The sequence below is a fragment of the Protopterus annectens genome, chromosome 2.part0 (assembly GCF_019279795.1).
Source record: "Protopterus annectens isolate FY-2018-M chromosome 2.part0, PAN1.0, whole genome shotgun sequence".
Taxonomy (NCBI): domain Eukaryota; kingdom Metazoa; phylum Chordata; order Ceratodontiformes; family Protopteridae; genus Protopterus; species Protopterus annectens.
In genome coordinates, this window is record NC_056728.1 from 397238143 (window position 1) to 397260965 (window position 22823).

Genomic DNA, 22823 nt, shown 5'->3' on the forward strand with positions numbered 1-22823 from the left:
CAACACATCTAGTGATATAAGGGTTGATATTTAAGCTGGTAAGCATATGTATGATGCCTGAGTGGGGTATTGTGTTGCAGGCTTCTGCAAGGTACAGTTAGACTGTGTGAACTACCTTGCCCTCATCCATGGCTTCAGTAACCGTGTCAAAGATATGAACTATGTGTAAGAGGCAAGATCTGCCCTTAACAAAGCCGAATTGTGTATGATCCACAATGTTTTTGATTATGACTTCCATGATAATACACTCCATAGCTTTTTCTACCACACTAGTCATTCTTATGGAGTGATAGTTCCTGTGGTTCATTGTGGCACCACCTTTGTGGAGTGGGAGCACTGTATCTGTATGCCATTCTCAGGGTACATATCCTGTAGTAAGGCTAAGTTGGAACAGTGACTTAATGTGAGTGTTCAGTTCTACTCAGAGCTCGTGTAGGATATAGCCTGGGACACCATCCGGTCCCATACATATGCTGTGTTATTTGCTGTAGAGAGGGCACCTTTCACCTGTGCATCTGTGATGTGAGGGACGTTACATTCATTTGGGATGGGCATCTGTACCCTTGGGGGGTAAGGGGGAGGGGCATTTGTGCAGACTCTGTCTGCCAGGGTGTAGGCTATGTCCATAGGTTTGGCATATTTTGTGCTGTTATGCAACAATTCAGAGCATATCTGTGTTGTTTCCACACATATTCCTGACATAACTAGAGAAGGCCTTGTGATTATCTGTAGTGTCTGGTCAATTTCACTGTCAAAACGTGCAAGTGATGATTATATGAGAGATTGAAGTGTCTTGCCAATACTGTTCAGAGATGTCCTCCCTCTGTGGGATATTGCTCTGTTATGTAGTAGCTTCCTCCTTCTGTTGTACAGCTTATATATGGCCGGGGTCAACCAGACAGGTCTCCTGTTTTGGAGGAGTCATGGTTTTATTTGGGATAGCATGATCAATGCATACCTGCAGGTGCTCATACAATGCGTTTGTAAAGGATTCTGCAGATTGGGCTGTATTATCCTCCAGCACGGGCCTTTGAAGTATTCCACCCCAGTCTTCGCAAGTGCAAAGTCTGCTTTTGAGAAATTCTTTACAGTGATTTCCTTGGCTGGGGATGGGGACGGGATATGGATGTCCAGGGAAAGGTGTTTATGGTCTGATCTTAACAATGAGGGTTCTACCTCTGGTGTGGAACATAGAGTCCCCATGTTGGTGATGATCAGGTCCAATATGTATTCCCCCTTGTGGGTGTGGTGACTGGTTGTGCCATAGCACATGGATCCACAAATTGTAGTGGCTGTAGGGTGATGTTGTTGAGGGCCTGAGTAGTATCCCCAGTCAATATTTGTGTACCTGAAGTCAACCACTATAATGGTGTGTACAAAGACCTTTATATCCTACACTGTTTCCAGGAAAGCCGGGTGCAGTTCCTGGGTATGGGGGGGGGGTGGTCTGAACTACACACCAAACCAAAAGGCAGTTTTGCACAATGGTAGTTGTATATGTATGACCTGTCATGCTTAGTGCAGTGGTACCAACCCAGAGGTGTGTGTATCTGTGATGTATATGGATACACCCCCTACTTGTGTTGTGTGTTACAAGTCCTGTGGTCACGAAGCATGGTATAGAACATAACCTGGCAGTGCCAGTGTGCATATGTGACCCTGAACTAGGCGTCTGTTAATGCACAGATATTGTTATCCCCCATACTGAGGGATAGTAAAAGATGTACATTTCTCTTTGGAAAGACTGATGATGTCAACACCCTATAAATACTGCAGGAGAAGAGAAATCATCCAGTAATGTGAATAGCACACTGTGCTAATGCATCTCTCTCAAGTATCATAATATAGCTAGGTAGGGGTTTGAATCCTGCAAACACTGTGTGTGTGTGGGGTGGCAGGGGGGTGTGTATGTATGCATTCCTCTGTGAAAGGAATGGCCTTTTTGAAGACTGGGATAACACACTAAAAGATGTACATTCCTCTTTGGAAAGACTGATGATGTCAGCACCCTATAAATACAGCAGGAGAAGGGAAGTCATCCAGTAAGGCGAATAGTGCGCTGTGCTAATGCGTCTCTCTCAAGTATCATAACATAGTTAGGTAAGGGTTTGAATCCTACAAATGACATGTGTGTGTTTGTCAATGTGTTGTCTGTTTTGCTTTTATTATTGTATGACATATTATTATAACAGTAATTTCAATGCACACATCAGGTATGTGTGTGCCACATACAGATATGTACCTGTGACCTTTAATAGTTCCTATGTGTGAAGCCTGCCTCATATGATTACAGTTGTTACCTCTGCCAGCATGTGCCGCAGCTTACCAGACCTTAGGCCATACATGTATGTTGGTGATAATGCAGGCTACTGCAGTGACCTGTGTCCTAGGCCAACTATGTGACACACACCCATGAAAGCTTTGATAGATTAATGTGGGTGAGGGTTCATGTCTGGAGTATATGTCAGGCATGTTAAAACACAGCAAAGTCTGTGAGTGATGGACATCCAGTGTAGGTGTATGGCAACTGTTGCCGATATGCATACAGACACCGTCTTGCATAGGTGATACACTGAGGGACTGCAGAATACCTTTGGAAATGTGAATATCACAGGATAGACAAGATAACACTTGTCCACGTGTACACACCATTACCCGTTCTACATGATGGGTGCTACCACCTACATGGTACTGTTGGAATACTATGTTAACTACATGCCGATGACAATGCTACAGTTACGTTACAGCAATACAGCATGGCTTGGACAACAGGTATCTGTCTGTATGATACCCTTGTGGTGGTTAGGTGTGTCATGTGTAGAATGCATTGTAGGCCACTGTATGCATTTGCAGTCGTGGATGGACATATCCGTAGTGTGTTGACATGTACATGACACTGCTATATGCCAAACAGTATTGTTCCCAGGGATGTGTGGGGCTCAGTAAGAATGGCTACTGGTATAGTGTAGTACTGCAGGGATATCACTGGCACCAGGTTCCTACATCTGTGTATCAGTTGAGGAGACACCATGTAATGATCACGGAATGTCAGGCTATGTAGGCTGTGTATAGTACCAGAATGCAGACCATTGACATATGGAAACCGTATCACCCACAGCATACTGTCAAACCATGTCATGTTCCATGCTAACCATGTTCACAAATGTACACCTGCAACTCTGTGCTGCAAACATAACACATGTACTGTCCACACCCCAACACGTGCAGGCACAGGTACACACAACAGTCATGTGGCACATGTGCAGACAGTACACTTTGGGAATTAACACTGGTGTATACAAAACTACAATGACAATTGTAGTTAATGCATCATGCATGCTCGAATATACCCACAACGATATCATTACACTGTACTGTTAACAACATGATATTATTACTACAGTGCTATGTAGTCATCCTGTGCATCAGCAACATGCTATCCTGTTCCTGCATCAATGTTACAGATGGCAGGAGGTGGCACAGTTTCATCATATGCACAGGGTCTGTACTTGGTTTGCCAGAGTCTGCCATTGATACATCCAATCGACATGTATGTGTGTGTGTGTTAGTGAGGGACAACAGTACAACATGGGGCAATGTTGATGCAATGTGTGTGTGTATGTGTTAGCTCTAGGTGTTAGCATTATGTGTGTGTGTATGCTTGCACACAGTTCCACCATGTGGCTGCCATATACGGGTGTTTGTGGACAGCCACAGACTGTACCTGCCAGGTCATACAGATCACTGTCTCTGGCCAAGGACACTGTACCTGTGCCTGGCAGGGGTGCTATGGACAGTATCAGGTACTAAGCCAGACTGGGTACTGTCATCACAAGCAGTGGGTTGTTGACTGGACACATGTCCCTGCTGGGACTGTCCAGAGCCACATGCACGTGGTCTTCTAGGGTGGTGTAATGACAGCGCAGACCCAGCATTGCTGGGGCTGGTACTGGCACTATGGGAGTGGCTGCGAGTTTGTTGTCATCCGCGACGACTTCCAGCTGATGATGTTGCTGGCATACGTCCACGTCGACGCCTCAACCATCCTGCACTGTCCTGGCTCCTGGACATGTAGTTGTGGAAGAGATCTAATGTGTCCCCCCAACGTCTATCAATGACCTCGCTGATATTATGGATGGCAGCCACAACGTCACGCATAGTGTCATTCATAGCAGTGCAATGTGCTCTAAGCTCCCTCAGACCCTGCCTGGTGTACCGTTCCATACATGCCTGTGCCTGCATTACAGCCCGGAACATAGCTGAGGTTGAAAGACCTCTGTGGGCATGTCTGACAGGGGCAGTACGACCACGGATGCTCCCACGAGAACCCCTGGACATCTGCCTGTGTGGTACCATGTCAGGAATCTGGCCATGGCTGTTGTGAGGGGATGCATGTGCCAATGATACCACACTACCCTGGTCAATGCCCACTGTATGCTGTCCCTCAGCTAAGGACATTGGTGACAATGGATGTAGCAGCAGGATGACTGTGCGCATTGATGGGGTTGACTGCTGTGTAGTGTCGATTGGTTGACCAACGACAGACCCTGTCACACCTCCCTGTGCCATTACACGTGTATCATCATTATCACTATCCCCAGCAGTGGCTTCAGGTTTCCTGCTGCACTCCACCAGAGCAACATCAGAACCTGTGAGAGGAAGACAGGAAACACAGTTTGCAAATGTGTACATGATGTTAGCACACAGGCACACAGGCACACAGGCGCACAGGCACACACATACGCACAGGCGCACAGGCACACAGGCGCACAGGCACACAGGCACACAGGCACACAGGCGCACATGCACTCATGCACACAGGCACACAGGCACACAGGCGCACATGCACACATGCACACAAGCAAACAGGCACACAGGCACACTCCTCAGTACAGCAGATACAAACACAGACACACCTGCAATCCAACACATACACAATACTGTTTGAGGGTGGGTGACAGTATCACAAGGAAAAACATCACTGCACACGTGTCAGCATGCAGATTATGTGTTGCACAGGAACATGCAGTGCAAGTGTAGACAGCCCTTGTTAATAACAGTATACGTGTACTTGATGGTTGTGTGTAGTTGTTCAGTGATTGTCTCCACCCGGGGACACAATGTGTACAAGGACATAACAATGTTGTGCAAGTGTTACAAGCTGTGGGTGTATATATTTGCACACACACACACACACAACACATGACGGTGCTACGCAATTACTGCTATGTGTACTTTTGTGGTCAGTAGAACTGGATGTGGTGTAGTAACGTGAGCCATGATCAACATGCTTCTTGTGGTCAGTCAACAATAATAATGTGTGCCAGACAGGCAGCTAGCATGCTGTACCTGAAGTGCAGTAACATCACTACATCCACAATTATCTTTTGGAAACACACACAAATCACTAGAAACGCTAAAAATGTAATGAGTAAAGCTTTTGGGTTATCCACCCTTCATCAGTACATAAAATCAATGAATTCTCCATACTTTAAATAGAAGTCCAATTAAAATCACATGATCTAGCCAGCCAAACAAGTTCTATTTATAATTTATCATCTAAATCAATTCATAAACTAGCCTTATCATATGCTATATACACATGCTATAAAACATCCAGAAAATAAATACAGACAGTGAATATATTATGCTCATATATAAACTTATATTGTGTCATATGCATAAATAATTGAAATAATGTTATATTATATGCATAAATACTTAAAATGACAAAAAGCAAACTGTAACTAAGTACATAGATACATAGAGCAGATTTATAATTACATAGAGCTGGTTTATAATGTTCATCAAATATTTTCTCTCTGTTTTTTTACCAATACTGGCTTCAAACTAACGGTATTATTCAAGCCAGGTAGTGAATCTGCCTGCAGTCTAACAATCCATTCGTATTCTCTCAATTCAAGCACATTATTTATATCACCCCCTCTTGGATCCATATTTAATACATTTATACCCCTGAATTTAAATGTGTGTGTATGAAAATCTGAAATGTGTTTGTATAAACCATTAGCTAATACTTTCCTTTTTATTTCTGACTTGTGTTCAATTATACGATCCTTCAATTTTCTCATCGTTTTTCCTATATAGAACACCATACATAATGTGCATGTTGCTAAATACACTAATTTTGTTGTATCACAATTTACTGAGCAATTAAAAATAAATCTTTCCTTAGTAACAGGATGCTGAAAGTTCTCATTTAAGTCAAAAATATCTGTGCAACAAGTACAGTTGTAACATTGGTATGTTCCCATTCTACGCTGAGATATTACTTCCTTATTCTTAAAATCTTTATAACACATTTGTTTAAGCGTCTCCTGATTTCTATAAGCGAATTTTGGCTTTAAACCTATCAAATCTTTTACTTCTGGCATTGCTAATAGAATTATCCAATTTTTTTCTATAATATCACACACTTCTTTTGTATTTCCATTAAATGTGGTCACATATCTTACTATACTTTTATTCACACCCACCTCTTGTACTGTTGTTAGAAACTTCTGACTAAAAGTGGGTTTATATTTATCTTTCCTACCTAAAAGAACCTCATTATATACGATATTTATGCTATGTATAGGGTAACCATTTTTGATAAATTCTTTCTTCATCACATCAGCTTGATCTATAAAGTTGTTAACCTCAGTATGCAATTTGCTTACTCTTATTAATTGTGATTTAAGGATTCCTTTAAACGTGTGTGGGGCATGCATACTGTTTCTTTTTAAATACCTATTCACATGCACCTCTTTCCTATAGATCATAGTTTCTACTCTATTATGTTTCTTGTATAAGTTCACATCTAGAAACACTATATTATCAGGTGAAGAAACCATTTTAAACTTCAAAAAACTTGTGGTTGCATTCAAATATGTAACATAACTCTCCAAATCTATATTGGTGCCATTCCAAATGAAAAAACAGTCATCCACAAATCTACAATAAGACTTTATGCTACTGTTAAGCTCATTAAAATTACTTAATACATATTGCTTCTCCCATTGGTACAGCACTAAATTTGCATAGGTGTTCGCCACTGGTGTGCCCATGGCTACACCAGTGACTTGCAAATATGGTATACTATCAAAAATAAACACATTTTTGGTCAAAACCATTTCAAGGAGCATGCAGATATTCTCTATTTCACCTGATTGTAAATCTGTTTCAGTACAAAGAAAGCTTCTTATTGCTTCCAAGCATTAATCAATCGGAATGACCGTAAATAGTGAAGTTATATCAATGTTACGAACAGGAAATTCTGATTAATTTCTTGCTCATACCACTTAAAAAGCTCTTCCAAAAAGTGTGTGGTATCCTTTATAATACTAGTACACCTTGGCAAATATCTAGCAAGTTTTTTCTGCAGGTATTTAGATATGGGCTCCGTTATCCATCCTTTGCCTGAGACTATAGGCCTCAAAGGCGGATCTTCTAAAGATTTATGAATCTTAGGAATCCCATATATTTGAGGTGTCTTGGGACAAGATATGTGAAATAATTAAATAAATCTATAGATATATCCTGGTTTAATTGCATATCATAAATAACCATATTAACTTGTGAAATACAATTTTTTATCTTATTAAAAGTTATTTGTTTGAATGTTAATGGATCTGCCAGAAAGGTACTGAATTTATCCTTATATTGTGTCTTATTCATTATTACTGTTGCTCCCCCCTTGTCCGCTTGCTTGATAATTATACTATTATTCCCTTTCAAATATTTAAGGGCCTTATATTCTTCATAAGACAAATTAAAGATTTTCTTTCTGTTTCTTTTTGCATACAGGGATTTTAACTCCTTCTCAACTATATTCAAAAAGGCTAGCACTACTGGGCAAAGCTGCAGCATAAAGGTACTCAACATTTTACAACCATAATCATTATCAATGTTTTGTTTAAAAATTAAACTTAATGTTAAATTCCTTGCAAACAGCTTTGCATCAGTTATTGCATTTACTACATTGTCCCTGGCAAATGGAATAAATTTCAAACCATTTTCTAGCAGTTTAAAACATTCATTTGTTAGCCGCTGATCTGATAAATTCACAGTACCTTTTACTAATCGTATAGTCCCTTTCAATGGCAAACACTCTTGCTGGATGCTAGTGGACTGTCATTCTTCCTTTTTGTTCCTGGCGTTGCCTGCTGAAGCTGCTTCTGTAGTGGACGCTTCTCCAACAGTTGTTTGTGTTGTATCACTACCTTCTCCGGTTGCTTTAAACAAAAGGGCAAAAAAGAAGATATCTCCATTTGCTTTCTTTTCTCTTTTGGATCTATTCTGGACCTTGACAACGATTGTTCATCCACAATCGTCAAAACATTGGGTACATCACTTGCAGTGGATTCCTTTGCTTCGGTTACATTCTTTGAAGGATCCTGCCCATATTGACTAACTGGAGCGCACGCAGAGCTTGGTGTGCGTACATCCTGATTGGTCGATGGTACAGTTGGCGTTCACGGCAATTCTAACTCATCAAGTTGGTCTAAACCCTTAGAAACAGTTCCTCTCCTTCTCTCACTACCTGTATCTTTATTATTGCTGCTATTATTTCATTTATATTCAGTTTTTGGCCACGAGAAGATGTGGCCATTTTTGAAATCAGTCAAATCACGTTGCAATTTATGCTTCTTTTTCATTTCCAGCCTTTTATTTAGTGTTTGCACATGATCTAAAAAGGCTTGATATTGTTCATTACAATAATCAGATGTCAAGATATTCAATATCTTATTTTCAAGTTTATCTATTTCATCTATCAAGTCCTTCTCTACGCCTTCAAAGAACTTATTCATTAGTTTCCTATAACTAGCACTTAACTCTAGGTTAAGCTGCTGCCATTGCACTAGTAAATCTTCATAAGTATTACCATAAGAAGGTATTTTTAGGATACGTAGTCCACGTGGTATTACTCCCAACTCCAAATAAGCTAAAAAGCTTAATCACTGCCATTGGAGTTGTTTGTATGTCTGAACTTTCTTCTCCAATGTATTTAATAATTTACTAAATTCTCCCAGACTCTGGTCAGCGATTACCTCTTGGGACACAGCAAAAGTCGATTGTAGTAAAGGATTACTAGATTTATGTAAAAGTCTTTTAATTGATGTATTCATCTCGTCACCACAATTTGAAACTCTAATATTGGCTGGCCTGGTCTCCCTCTTATTTCAATTACACAGCCACTTGTTACATGGGTGTGTAAGGTGGCCAATAGTGAGCATTGCCTAACATGAATGTATTATTTGTTCAGGACTGTTGCACAAAGACATGGTAGGCCTCTACCCCCCAGGTATATTATGTGTGCTGCGTAGAGGATAATTGGGATAGTGAAGGGTGGCCATATAGCAGGTGTCATAATTGGGCATGTGTAGCAGGCTAAGGCTAAGGTGTAGTGTCTATGCCAAACATGTGTGTGTTGTGTACATGTGTATCAGGTATGCATATACAATGTCCAGTACTGTGTTGCCACACATGTGTGTCATGCTCTGTGTATTGCATGTGAGTGACGCAGCTACTGAGAATAATGGGATATGCATAGTCTCACAGCAAACATGCACAGCATGCATTATTCGTAGGTGTTACATGTGCACACACTACACCTCCATATGACATGCACATGTCATTAGCAATAGTATTGTTATTACACACTCACCAGCATGGATTGGCTGCCTTGTTGTCACTCCAGAGGGACCTGCAAAAATATGACAGTGATTGCCAGTGGCCACAACTGTGCCATTGATACTGTGAGTATGATAAAGTACAGTAGTACAACAGGTGGCTTTCGCAGGTGTACAGATTATGCTCAGAATATCAATCTTGCAGAAGAATAGGCAGGTTAACAGCTACACACACAGTACATATCTCACACATGCATAAACTACCAGTACAGAGAACAGTCAACTACAGATATGGCATGTTACCTGCACACTCCATTTCAACATGCTGGGTGGCTCCAGCCTCCATGATGACACATGTTGTGGATGTTGTTGTTGTTGGCCTGGAGCCACAACACTTAGGAGGTGCTCCTCCACACTGGTGAGGGGGGGTGGATAGGTACCCCACCACCTGTGGCAAGCTGTTGTCTGTGGATATCAGACGCATGCTGCCGGACATGTCTGATTAAATCACTGCAGTGATGGCGTACCTGCTCATATGTCCGGTTATGCATGCCTATGTCATTTACCCGACGGACAAGATCTTGCCACAGTGCAGCCCTCTCATGCTGGTTCTGGCTGGTCCTGGGAAACAGCACAGAGAAATTCTGCACCAGGCTCTGGTGGATCTCCTGATCCTCTGCTGCTGTATAAGGTGGGTTAGGCTGATGCACCATCACCCTGGAAGGAAAAGAAAAATATGTGAGCAAGTCATGTGGCACACTTAATATTCTAATGTATTGATATCACTTAACTGCCATATATAGCATCTGTGTGTCTATCAGGGGATACACATGTTTGATACCACATATCAGTGCTCAGCCCACAACTGTCTGACAGTGCCTGCCACACTCCATACAACAAACTAGTATACACCAGCACTCAGCACACTGTTTGGGATACAATGCAACCTCACACTGGGGTATGTATCAAGCTAATGGATGAAGAATATTGTCATCCCATGCAATGAATGCAATGCACATTTACAGTTTAAATGGTAATCCACCCTAGTCTTTGATGCCATACCCCTACCTGACATATGTGCACAGTTGTTAATATAGCCAGCATACTGCTGTCACAGAGTATACATGCTGCCAGGTACACACACATACCCTGTAACACACATGTGATTGCAGCCATGGTACAGGCATCATTACACACACATTACACATACATACAACACACAAATGTATGACGACACAGAAGAGCATTAACTGTGCACCTTATAGTATTGTGTGCCCCTACTTACAGATACCTATGCATGAGGTATGTAATCTGTGCAGACTACAGGAAACACACCAGACAGTGTTACCAGGGAATGTGAACATACACCATACTGTAGTGTTTAAGCCTACAACGTCAGGTAGTACAACAGTTCATATGTGAGTTGGATTCAACAGCAGTACCACTTACTGAGCATACATGGATTGCCTCTGCTACGATGGGACACCACTGTTGTACACAGGGAACTACAGCACAACATATACCAATCTACTATGTTTGCATCCCGATAACTGACACATCTTTCTCTGGCCTCACACCTACGACACAAACTACCATGACAGACACAAACTCACGCTAAGCTATCACACCTTTACAGACCTTGCACACAGTCAATGTCACACTCATTCAACCTCATATAGCTGGTATTGCACTGAGTACATGTGTGTGTGCATTGTGTCATAGGTAGGTACTATGCTATTGGCCCTGGGCCTAGGGCAGCCTAGCCATATGCTACCCTACCCTTTGGGACACATGTAATGTGATTTTACTTGCTCCTGTAAAATGGTTACACAGAGGTGACTCACAGGGCATATTACCTATCTCTATAACATTCATCAGGGGTATGTATGACATCTACTAATAAGGAGCCTTGTTTGTTAATGCTGGGTGGTTTAGTCCAGGGTATGGCATATTTGTGTATAGAAACTTGTACCTCCAGCATGTGATGTTTAGTGCGGTGACAAGGATTAGGGCCCTAGGTCATGTAGGCTGGACGGATTGTGAGGTGTTGCCATGGTGGTTGGCCGACTTGTATGGGTGTGACATAACTCTGTATGTCCAGCAGTGGTAACCTCTGTGTAGGAAGTATGCAAGGCACTCTAGCTGTGGTTTTGTGAGTCAGTCAGCATAGGGAATGTGTTTGAGGGCATTATCAGTCTTTGTTAGGTATGTCTGTGGCCTTTCCACTTGCTGTAGTTCTCATGGGAGGTACATACTGCATAGGACATTGTGAGGTGTAGAGGGGCACACTGACTTACATTTCCCTAGCTGACACACCTTTTGTGATGACACGCACCATGTACAGGGATTACAAGACTAGTGTGCCACTGTGGATATCAAAGGGGAGGCTGTTTTACACCTGTGTCCCATGTTCCTTCTGACACCTCCAGTGGTAGGCAGGCAGCCACCTATGTGGTAGTTAGTGGGTAACATGTTTTGGAATGGGGTATGGTACTGCAGTGTCAACACTGGTGTTCAGTCCATGCCTTGGTCACCAGGCACCTGTTGCAGTACATCTGCCCCATGTCCCCTCTCTCACTCTCTTAAGATATATATATATATATATATATATATATATATATATATATATATATATATATATATATACATATATCAATATAGACATATGCATATATATATATATATATATGTAAATATATATACATATCTACATGTATATATATATATATATATATATATATATATATATATATATATATATATATATATATATATATATATATATATACACATATCTATAGACATTCATATCTATCTGTACATCTGTATGTATCTACATATATATCTATATATGTATGTATCTACTATATCTATATGTATATACATATTCTATCTATCTATCTCTCTATCTATGTACACACACATATATATATATATATATATATATATATATATATATATAGATATGTAGATATATATATATATATATATATATATATATATATATATATATATATATATATATATATATATATATATATGTGTGTGTGTATATATATATATATATATATATATATATATATATATATATATATACACACACACACACACACACACACACACACACACACACACACACACACACACACACACACACTTCTAAACATCCATTGCTGTACATATACATGCACATGTAGGCACAAAGACTGCCTACCTTTCATGGTGGGAATATCACTTCTGAAACAGTTGTGAGACTTACCATTCTGTAATGATATTGCACAGTGTTGTGCAGAATGCATTATGCTGTCCTCAGGCCATATAGCTGTAGCAGGCCTCACTGGCTCAGTCCCACAGAGGTTCACCACCACATGACATATACCTGCACTGCATGCTGTTTTCAATGTCACACACTACAACCTATATAGATATGTGCACATAGCAACCTTCAACTACATATGTATGTCCAGCCTTCACTGACAGTTGCAGTATGCCCCTTGCCCTATGCACATCTGCATATACATATAGATACAGACTGCTAACACATATGGAGGATTCACAGTATGTAGATTATTAGATTATGTAGTTTACATTACCTTTGTCTCTGACAGTTTTTTTCTTTTGGCTTGCTGGCTGGCTTGCTTGTTGACTTGCTGGCTTGCTTGCTGGCCTGCTTGCTGGCTTGCTTGCTGGCTTTTTTTTTTTGGTCTCTGTCTCTATATCTATATCTATATCTATCTCTATCTCTATCTCTATCTCTCTCTCTCTCTCTCTCTCTCTCTCTCTCTCTCCAGTTGCTGCAATGATATTATTGCATGTGTGGACTGGCAGTACAGGCTGCTTTTGTAGGTATCTGCACATGTGCATGTGATGGCCTCTGCACCAATTGGTGGCCAGCATTTAGTAATTGCATGCAGCCTGCTGTGTGGTAATTGCAGTTCTCACTGTGATTTCAGGACACTGCTATAAAATGATAGGTTAGGTAGGTGTAGGCCTTTCAGTTTTGCAAGGTGGGGACTATGCTGGTTTGCTGTGGACACTGTTGTGTTAGTCAGAAGGTTGGTATATCTCTCATATCTGAGGCTGTGCTGTAGCCACTGAAATGCATGTTGTACTGAAATCTGACTGTTGCTTCTTCCAGTGCACTCTTCTCAGTGTGTATGTTAACTCACACCTGCTAATGCTAACACTGTTTACATGGGAGTATGTACTTTCCTGTGGGGTTTGTGGATTGACTGGCATACAACAGTGGTTCTTGCAATGCGTTGCTATGGCTTTTCTATTTTCCCTTTACATTCACTTCTTGAATGCCTGATATTTGTCTTTACTGGAATGTGTTGCTATGGCTTTCCTAATTTCCATTTACATTCACTCGTTGTAATGCATGATATATTTCTTTCAGCACTAAGTTTGTATATGTTTGCTGTGGCTTGGTGATACTTCATGCAGTCTGGTGAGCCCAGGGTCTGGGGTTTGACACTTACAAAGGTATTTTATTTTGCTGCTGAGCAGTACTGGGACCTTGTCATACAGAGTGAATAAGGCACTTTTAAACAGTTGTAAGCGGGAAGCAGGAAGTCAGTGGGGACACCAGCTAGGGATGTGCAGGCTGGGTGTAGGGAAGGTCCATAGCTGCACATTTCTTTAACTGCAATAGCTGTACATATGTTTGACATTTGCTGTGACATTTGAAACCTTCCACCCCTGAGAGAGGGGTAAGGACAACTAAGTATATTGTACTAACAATTATGAATATCAGGCACATGCAGTGCTTGTGAACTGCTATACTGTCATTAGTATGTTAGATGGCTACATCCTTTGATATTTCTGTGTTGTACTCCTACATAAGGGCATGCTTGTGGAAGTAATTCTACAGCTATTTGCAGAGTGTTTAACAGCAGACAGGCTGATATGCCTGTGTGTTTCTGACACTTCCAAGCCTCAGATACTCTCAGGTATATATTTGACCAGCCTCAGGGAAAGGTACATATCAGTGGGATACACCTGAGATATATTTCAGATATTCTGCAGTTGTGACTGTGGGGTATTTTGAGCATATGTTTTACTACACCATTTCTGACATGCAAGTAGTGTCTACTGTAACTTATTGACAGTTACCATTACGTGGGATTCCCCACCTTTCTGCCTACTGTGAGTACATTTTACAGGGAGTCAGTGGGGCACAGGTAACATTTGTTTGCAAATCAGGGACATCCCTGTCAATCAGTCACAGTTGGGAGGTCTGGCCTCTTACCTATTCAAATATGGCGGTGTTTATCCTGCTCTGATACTGTGTGGGGTTTGTAAGGTGTTACTGTAACATTATTACCTATTAGCATGGCTGTTTCTCTTACACTAATGTAATGCAATTCCACAAGAATTGCCAGTAAAGATACACAGAACAAGCTTTGTGTAATGGCCTTCCTATTTTCCCTTTACATTCACTCCTTGTATTTCATGATATATTTCTTTCAGCAGCAAGTTCTTGTATATCTGCTGTGGCTGAGTGGTAATTCATGCAGTCTAGTGTTTCCAAGGTCCTGGGTTCAAGACTGACGGGGGTGATTTATTTTGCTGATGAGCAGACTACAGGCCTTGTCATACAGAGTGACTAAGGCACTTTTAAGCAGTTGTAAGCGAGTTTGGGCGAGTTTGCGCGACACTTAGCTACACTTATCTACGCTTACCTAAGCGCACACAAGCGCACACCCGCTGACTACTGCTTAAAAGTGCTTACTCCCGCTAACACCGGCGCTATTTTCTTTTAAAGAAAAGAAAATAGGGAAGTAGGAAAGTGGTGAAAAAGGGGGCACAAAGAGGGTAGGACAGTAGGAAAACAAGCTCGGGATGTGCAGGAAGGATGTAGGGAAGGCCCATAGCTGCCCAATTCTTTACCAGCAACAGCTGTGCATATGTTAGAAATTTAGAGTGAGATTTGACACCTTCCACCCCTGAGAGAGGGGTGAGGACAACAAAATATGTTGTACAGCCAATTGTAATTATCAGTTTACATGTCCAGCAGACATGTATGTGAAATGGGCAGCTATGTATGGGGCGTAATTGTTTTGTGGGAACAGAGTGCCCTTTTTTTATTTTTTTTTTCAGATGAGAGTGGAATGTGAGGTACAGGAAGTAGGTATATTTGGGGAGGTAGGTTGGGGAGGTTAACAGACAAGACAAACAAGATGCATACAGGGGCAGAGTATGACACATGTGGGGGGTAAACACAATTGACGGGGATGGATGTTTGGATATCGCAAGCTCATGAGCCCACAGATGGCAACAGTGGAACTGAGATCCCCACCCATGGGCAGTTACCACTGCGCCTTCACAGCCCAGGCCGGGGCTGTGCTGGGGGTTGGATAGGACGGGCAGGCACACCTGTGAGTTGCGTCACTCTCACCTCAAGCTGGCATAGTGGATCAGTCACAGAACGCCTGATCTCACTACGCACCACAGACCGGACCCTATGGAGGGTGAGTGGAGGCTCTCCTCCTGCCACGCTTGCAGAGGGGGGACGAGACCCATCCCCTGCAGTGCTTCAACCCGAAGGTGGCACAGGGCCACCGGAGGAGGAGGTCCCGGCCTGGGCACTGGTGCCAGGTGCACTCACCAGCTGAGGTGGGAGAGATGGGTCCGCTGGAACCCGCCTTCCCTGTTGTCCTATGTTTAGCAGTATTTTATGGTATTTTGGGTTAGTAACTAACAACACCATTCAAAATTAGTTGTAACAGCATGCGTCCATATTCCCATTAACCAAACACACATGAATTCCGAACATTGAGCAGCAAGCATAACACATGCATATTTAGAACAGCAGTGGACATTCCAACAGCATGCAGGGTTGATTGGTGGCAACAGGCCATCAGGTTTGGATATGTGAACAGGGCACATGCATCAACGTACATGCAGATATGTATAAACCAACAGGACAAATGTCCATGGGAATTAATTGTGAATACACATACCCAGTTTGGTGTGGAATGGCATAATTTGTGAAAATAGGGTAGGGTGGAGAAATATTACATTAACAATGTAAACTACCTATACATATACTGTACATTCCTAGTAGATGCAGATATATATCCCCTACATGTATTAGTACAGTTTCCTGTATGTAACCTTAGGAATGTTGGTGATGGGGATGTTACTGCTACATTAATATACATTCCATTTGTATTCATATATGTTCATATCTGGCTGTGTTCAGGTAAAGCATCCTGCTACATTTGATTTATATGGGTCTAGACAACTGTGGATGTTCAGCATTTCATACAACCATACTATCTCCATAATGCAAGGGTACAGCAACATATCCAAATTGTGGGACGGACACAGTCCAGGTTCTGTACTTTATTAAAGACATTTCACTCTTTGGTTGTGGCTGTCTCATTCATTTCATTATGTAGTGAATGCAGTATACCTTTATTCCAGACTTATTACAGCTTTCTTGGTAGCTTCAAACTCTCTCACACTCTCTCACTTATGTTATATTTACATTTCAGGATAGTACTTAATTCTAGGCTTTATTAACATTTATTACTGGGTTACAACAATCCTTTCCAGTTGACTCACTTATTTCATATGGCAGAATTTACAAGGATGCATTCGACAGTTGTCTATCCTTTGTTGATTGATTACAACACTCATTTTCAGGCTGAAGCAGCTATCTGATATTACAATACAGGTGGAAACTCTATTTGAGACTTGTTTAATCTTTATTACTGGATTGCAATACTCTTTTCCAGGCTGCATCACTTATCTAATCTTACAATACTAGCAGAATCTTTCTTCTAGACTTATTTCACCTTTATTACTGGGTTACAACACTGAACTCTTTTACAAGCTGTCCCACTTATATTCTATAACAATACCAGAAGAATAATTACTAACCTGCCTGGTGGTGCAACCTCGCCAGCCTATCAGCATAGGCTTGCCGATTCTCGGAACGAACACCTGCAGCTGTAATATAAATGAAGGAATATTGTAACATACCTATCCATACTATAAGCTAGGATAGCATTTCTTACATACTTAATTACATGGATACTTACTCAGTAGTGGGGCATTGGGCATTTGGCGGGCCTCCTGGATCCATCGGTTCAGTTGGTCCTCCTTTCATCACTTCAGGTCCGCATGGTGGTGATGGACCTGTTCACCAGTCCTCGGAATGCCTGTGGCACTGGTGAGATCATGTGCCAACCGGTTCCATGCCTCTGCCTTATACGCTCCTCATTGAACCTGGTCCTGCATGAGTTGCGCTTCATGATCATGGACTAGGAGCCAAACCATATATTTTGACTCCTCAACACCCCACCTTTGTGCTCTCGATTTCCCTCTCCTGCACCTGCCATCCTGACTGCAAATGGGTACCACAATCAGTTATGGTGTGTATTCCCGCCTATGGGGCTTATATATGCCGGTTTTCCCGCACTTATCTGTGATTGGCCATTTTGGATATTTCTCTGCTTACAGCAAACCTGCTTTGTCATGGTTATATTTTCATTCATTCCTGTATGTATGGTAATACTGTATTTCTCAGTGCAACTGTCATGGCTTAGTGGTTCAGTACTTTGACTATGGTGCACAGTATCCCAGGTTCGATCCTTGCCATTGCTTTTTTATTTTACTACTGTCTAGGCAGGCTAGTAGGTGTGTCTGTGTAAAGGCAACTTTGCTACAGCTTGCCCAATGTTGCCCGATGGTAAGCTGGTTGGCGCGCTGCGCAGCTCCGCACAAATGGCTTACACTGGGTAACGTGTTATTTAGCCATAAGCACTCATATTAAGCTGGGTAAAACACTGTCCAGCTACGGGCATTCATATTGAGCTTGTTAAAGCGCTGCCCAGCTACGGGCACTCATATTGAGCTTTTTAAAGCACTGCCCAGCTACGGGCACTCATATTGAGCTTGTTAAAGCGCCGCCCAGCTACGGGCACTCATACTGAGCTTGTTAAAGCGCTGCTCAGCTACGGGCACTCATATTAAGCTTGTTAAAGCGCTGCTCAGCTACGGGCAATTATGATCCTTTTTATATATACATAATATAGGTTTTGTTTAGAAATACATGGGCCATTTCATTACATTTTACTTAAATTAAATTTATATATATCGGGGAATTGTTTCATACTTATTTAAAGAAAAATGGAGGGGGATGTTGTGGGGCTCGAACCGTGACTACCTATTCTTTGGGCGACGTCTGTACTGCTATGCTATTGCTACTTTGCTTAATTTGCATATGTAGATCTTATATGCTTTTCAATGTCATATCTGCTAACTGTGGTTGAGCAAAGGGCATACCCGCGCAAACGAGCGCAAATGCAGGCAAACATTTTGGAAGTTATAAAAAAAAAAAAAGGAAACTGCTATTTTTACATTTTACATATTTTCAGTAGGGTTTAGTCTGTGGGGATGTGTGGTGTTGTGTTCCTTGACATTTCAGTGGACTCGCTCGTGGGTGTTTACTTTCAGGACTCTGACTCTTCTGGGGGCATGTCCCTTTGCTGTACTCAGCAATCGGAGATGCCCCCTACTTTCCTACATGGACTGTGTTAGACTTGGGTATGATTCAGCATGCCCTCATGAATATGCATGGCATGCTGACGTCATACCATTCAACTGCAGCCTCCGAGTAAGACATATTAAGTCTTACATGGAGGTTTCGTGAATCCGGCTCATGATATTTATAAGCACTATGAAGAAACTGATATATTTTCATTGCTTTATATAAAGTCCAGTAAAAAAGAAAAAAGGAAAAGCCACACACAATTCAAGATCCTTATAATTAGAATTTGTCTCAATAGTTTTGAAGTGAGGTGCATAGATACTCCAGGTCTGTGGAGTCTTACTTTTTTCAGTAAAGCACCTTTTTCAGAGGAGAGACATTTAATTCAGTGAAGAAGATATTAGTGAGAAGTGAGAAACATAAGTGGTCACGTGATCACCAGCATATAGGCATGCTTTAATGTTGGGAATGTCTGTTGTGAATGAGATGATGATTATACCAACTACAAGAAATGCAAAGACTGAGCTCTGAAAAACTCTTCTAAAAAGGGAAATAGAAGTGGTGACCATTACCTGAAATGTGTAGCAATACTGGCGACCTGATAGGGAAGCAACAAGAAGAAATGAAGAAAGTAGAGACTGGGCAAAATAAAGTGTCTGTAACAATAATCCTGGTCAAGCAAAGAAGCTAAAAATAATCCAACAAAAAGCATCACAAGAGTCTGTATCTTTAGTATCTTTGAAGATTGCCCTTGTATGCAAAATCCCATCTGATGTTTCTTCTGCTAGTCTGCTAGTCATATTTGTTCTACTTTGCATGGCAGAATCAAACTTAGTTACTTTTCCAAACTATTGGTTTTGTTGCCCTCCACCATCTTCTACAAAGGATCCAAGAAGGTCCTTGTTAATCAGCACTGGCATCAACCCTCTATTTTCTTGTTTTGTTCATGGAGTCATGGTGTCACATCAGCAGTGACCGTTACCTAGAGTCAATGTTGACAGAGCACCGTATCTTGTCTTGCCTTCAATATTCTTATTTAGACTTTCTTAGGTTACTTATTATGTACTCTAAGGGCCCATAATGATTTACTAAGTCTTATTTTGTCAACAACCAATGAATTGTAACCAACCTGCTAGTAGCTTAAATCAGCAACTGTAGCAACCTAAACCCAGAACTTCAAAATAGTAAATAAATCCAGCCAAAGTGGGAGTTTTGCCCTCACTCCCCTTATTTGAAATATGTTAACTACAAGATCAAATAACCTTGAGAACAGCTTGTTCCTTAACTTTTTGCATTTTCTATTTTATTTGAGTTGCCTAACCTTGTAGTCAGTGTAAAAAGATGAGGACAGCAAATTAACAAATTAGACACACTGGAACCAAACATCCACAGCAGTCCATTCAGTTACATGGGAATGATTCATCCAGCCTCAACAATTTGAAATGCAATGAATAATAAATTACCAGACCGTGATTATAACTGAACTTGTCTTATTTATTTATTTTTATTTATTAGTCTTTGTTTACCATGAAAGTCCGACACAGGAGGCCCAGGGAGAAAAGCTCCATTTGCCTACATTGCATTATACTAAGTTCCAGTTAAACACAAAGCAGTTAGGTTTACATTTACATTTATAAACAAATAGTTGTTACATTTATAAATTCTAAGATTTTACAGAGGTGGAAGTTACTAAAGAGAAAGCCAACATGCAACTTAATGGATTGTACAGGCAGCAGTTATATAAAAATTGTTTTGTCATTTCAGTGAGAGGTTGAGTGTATTCTGTTTAAGGAGAGTATTTGGAGAGTATAGCATGGTGAACATTAAGTCTCAACCTTGGGATGAGTATGTGCCAGACCAGGATTGGTTAAAATGTTTAAGCAATGGTTTAAAACTGTTTAGTTTGCCAGAGAGTTTTATTTGTGTGGTAATACTATTCCAGAATTTAGCAATGTATTGGGAGTAGAGTGAGTCTCCTGCAACATTATTTGGCTTATTTGTAAGTAATAAGATTTTGTACTAGAGCGGAGGTCCCTTGCTGGACAGTAAGTCAATAATAAGTTTTGCAGTGCTGGGCATTTTTGTGGGGGATGAATGAATTTGTGTGCTGTAGTTAGTTGTGAATATGTTAGGTAGTTGTGTAGTTCAAGCCAGTTTATTGCTTTAAGCCATGACAATGGTTGGTCATATGAGGGAGACTGGTGGCAAATTTAGCTATTTTATTGTGGTAGGAGCAAGTTTATTTCTTTGAGTATCATGGCAATAAGAGGGTGGTGTTTTTTCTTGCAGTATCTGTAAGGAATCCATTGATCCTATAAAGGGATCCTAGTTTCTGGCATGTAGATTTAATGATGTGCAGTATATGCTTGTCATATTTGAGATTGTCATCTATTATAATGCCTAGAAGTTTACTGTGAGTTACAGTTTCATTGACAATATTATTTGGTAAAAATTGCTTATGATATTGGCAACTTTTTGAGGTAAAAAACATTAACTTAGTTTTCTTGGGGCTGAGTAGGAAGTTTGATTCTTTAAACCAGTTTCTATAGAGGAGAAAGATTTTTTAGGTAATGTCTTGGAGGTTATTTACTGTTGAGGCCACCCATATTAATGTTGATTTGTCTGCATACTGAACTAAATTACCATGATGAGTGGAGGTGTGGAGGTCATTAATAAAAATATTAAATAGTAGAGGACCCAGGATAGAGCCCTGAGGGACACCTGTAGTAACTGGTTGAAAGGATGAGTAGGTTTATTGCCATTTAATGGCTTGTTGTCTTCTAGAAAGATAACTAAGAAACTATAACAAGGAGTATTGTGAAAGTCCTGTTGAAGAGAGCCGAATGAGCATTTGCTGGTGCGAGACAATATGAAATACCTTTGATAAGTCTAACAACATGGTGGACAGAAGCAGACCATTATTTCTATGTTGGTTTATTATATTGGTAAAATGTAATAGAGCAGTAGTGGTGCTGTGATGGGGCCTAAAGCCATGTTGTGTTTCTGGGAGCAGGTTATTTGAGGTTACTTACAAATGTAGCATCTGCTAAGAATTTCCAAGAATGCATGTCTTCATGCTTCTAATCAGGAATCAATGCCTTACCACTAATATAATAGATACAGAGCATGTCGTCATATTTTACTAGTTTATAGCTTGCCATGGTCACACCTCTTAAAGGATCTTGTCTCGGTGGGTCATACTTAGTTACACTAATGCAATACATATAGTAATAAAACACATTTTTGATTATTTAGGAAATGATTTTTTTGTCTTAGAAGAGCCCACTTGATCATTACATTGGTCATTACGCCTGTACTACTTTATGTACTGCCACCAAAAAGCCAATGCTGGTTTTACAGAAAAAGTTCAAAGCTTCTCAGATAAGCCCTGCGTCTCATCTTCTGAAACTACTTCATACCTAGGAAACTCTTCAGCACTGCTTGTATGAGATATCTTTGAGTCAACTAAAGAGATAAAATGATGTGCTGCACCACATGAACTGTAGACTACTTCTCAACACAAACTGTTCTAAAGTACGTTTAATAAATACTTGGTGCCAGGCATCTGTGCTAACCCCTGGTACATCACAACACTAGCTATTGCAGGATGGAATGGTTTTGTATACCTTCTAACCCTAACCCTAACCCTATCCCTGCCCCTGTCCCTAACTTCAACCTACAACCTACCT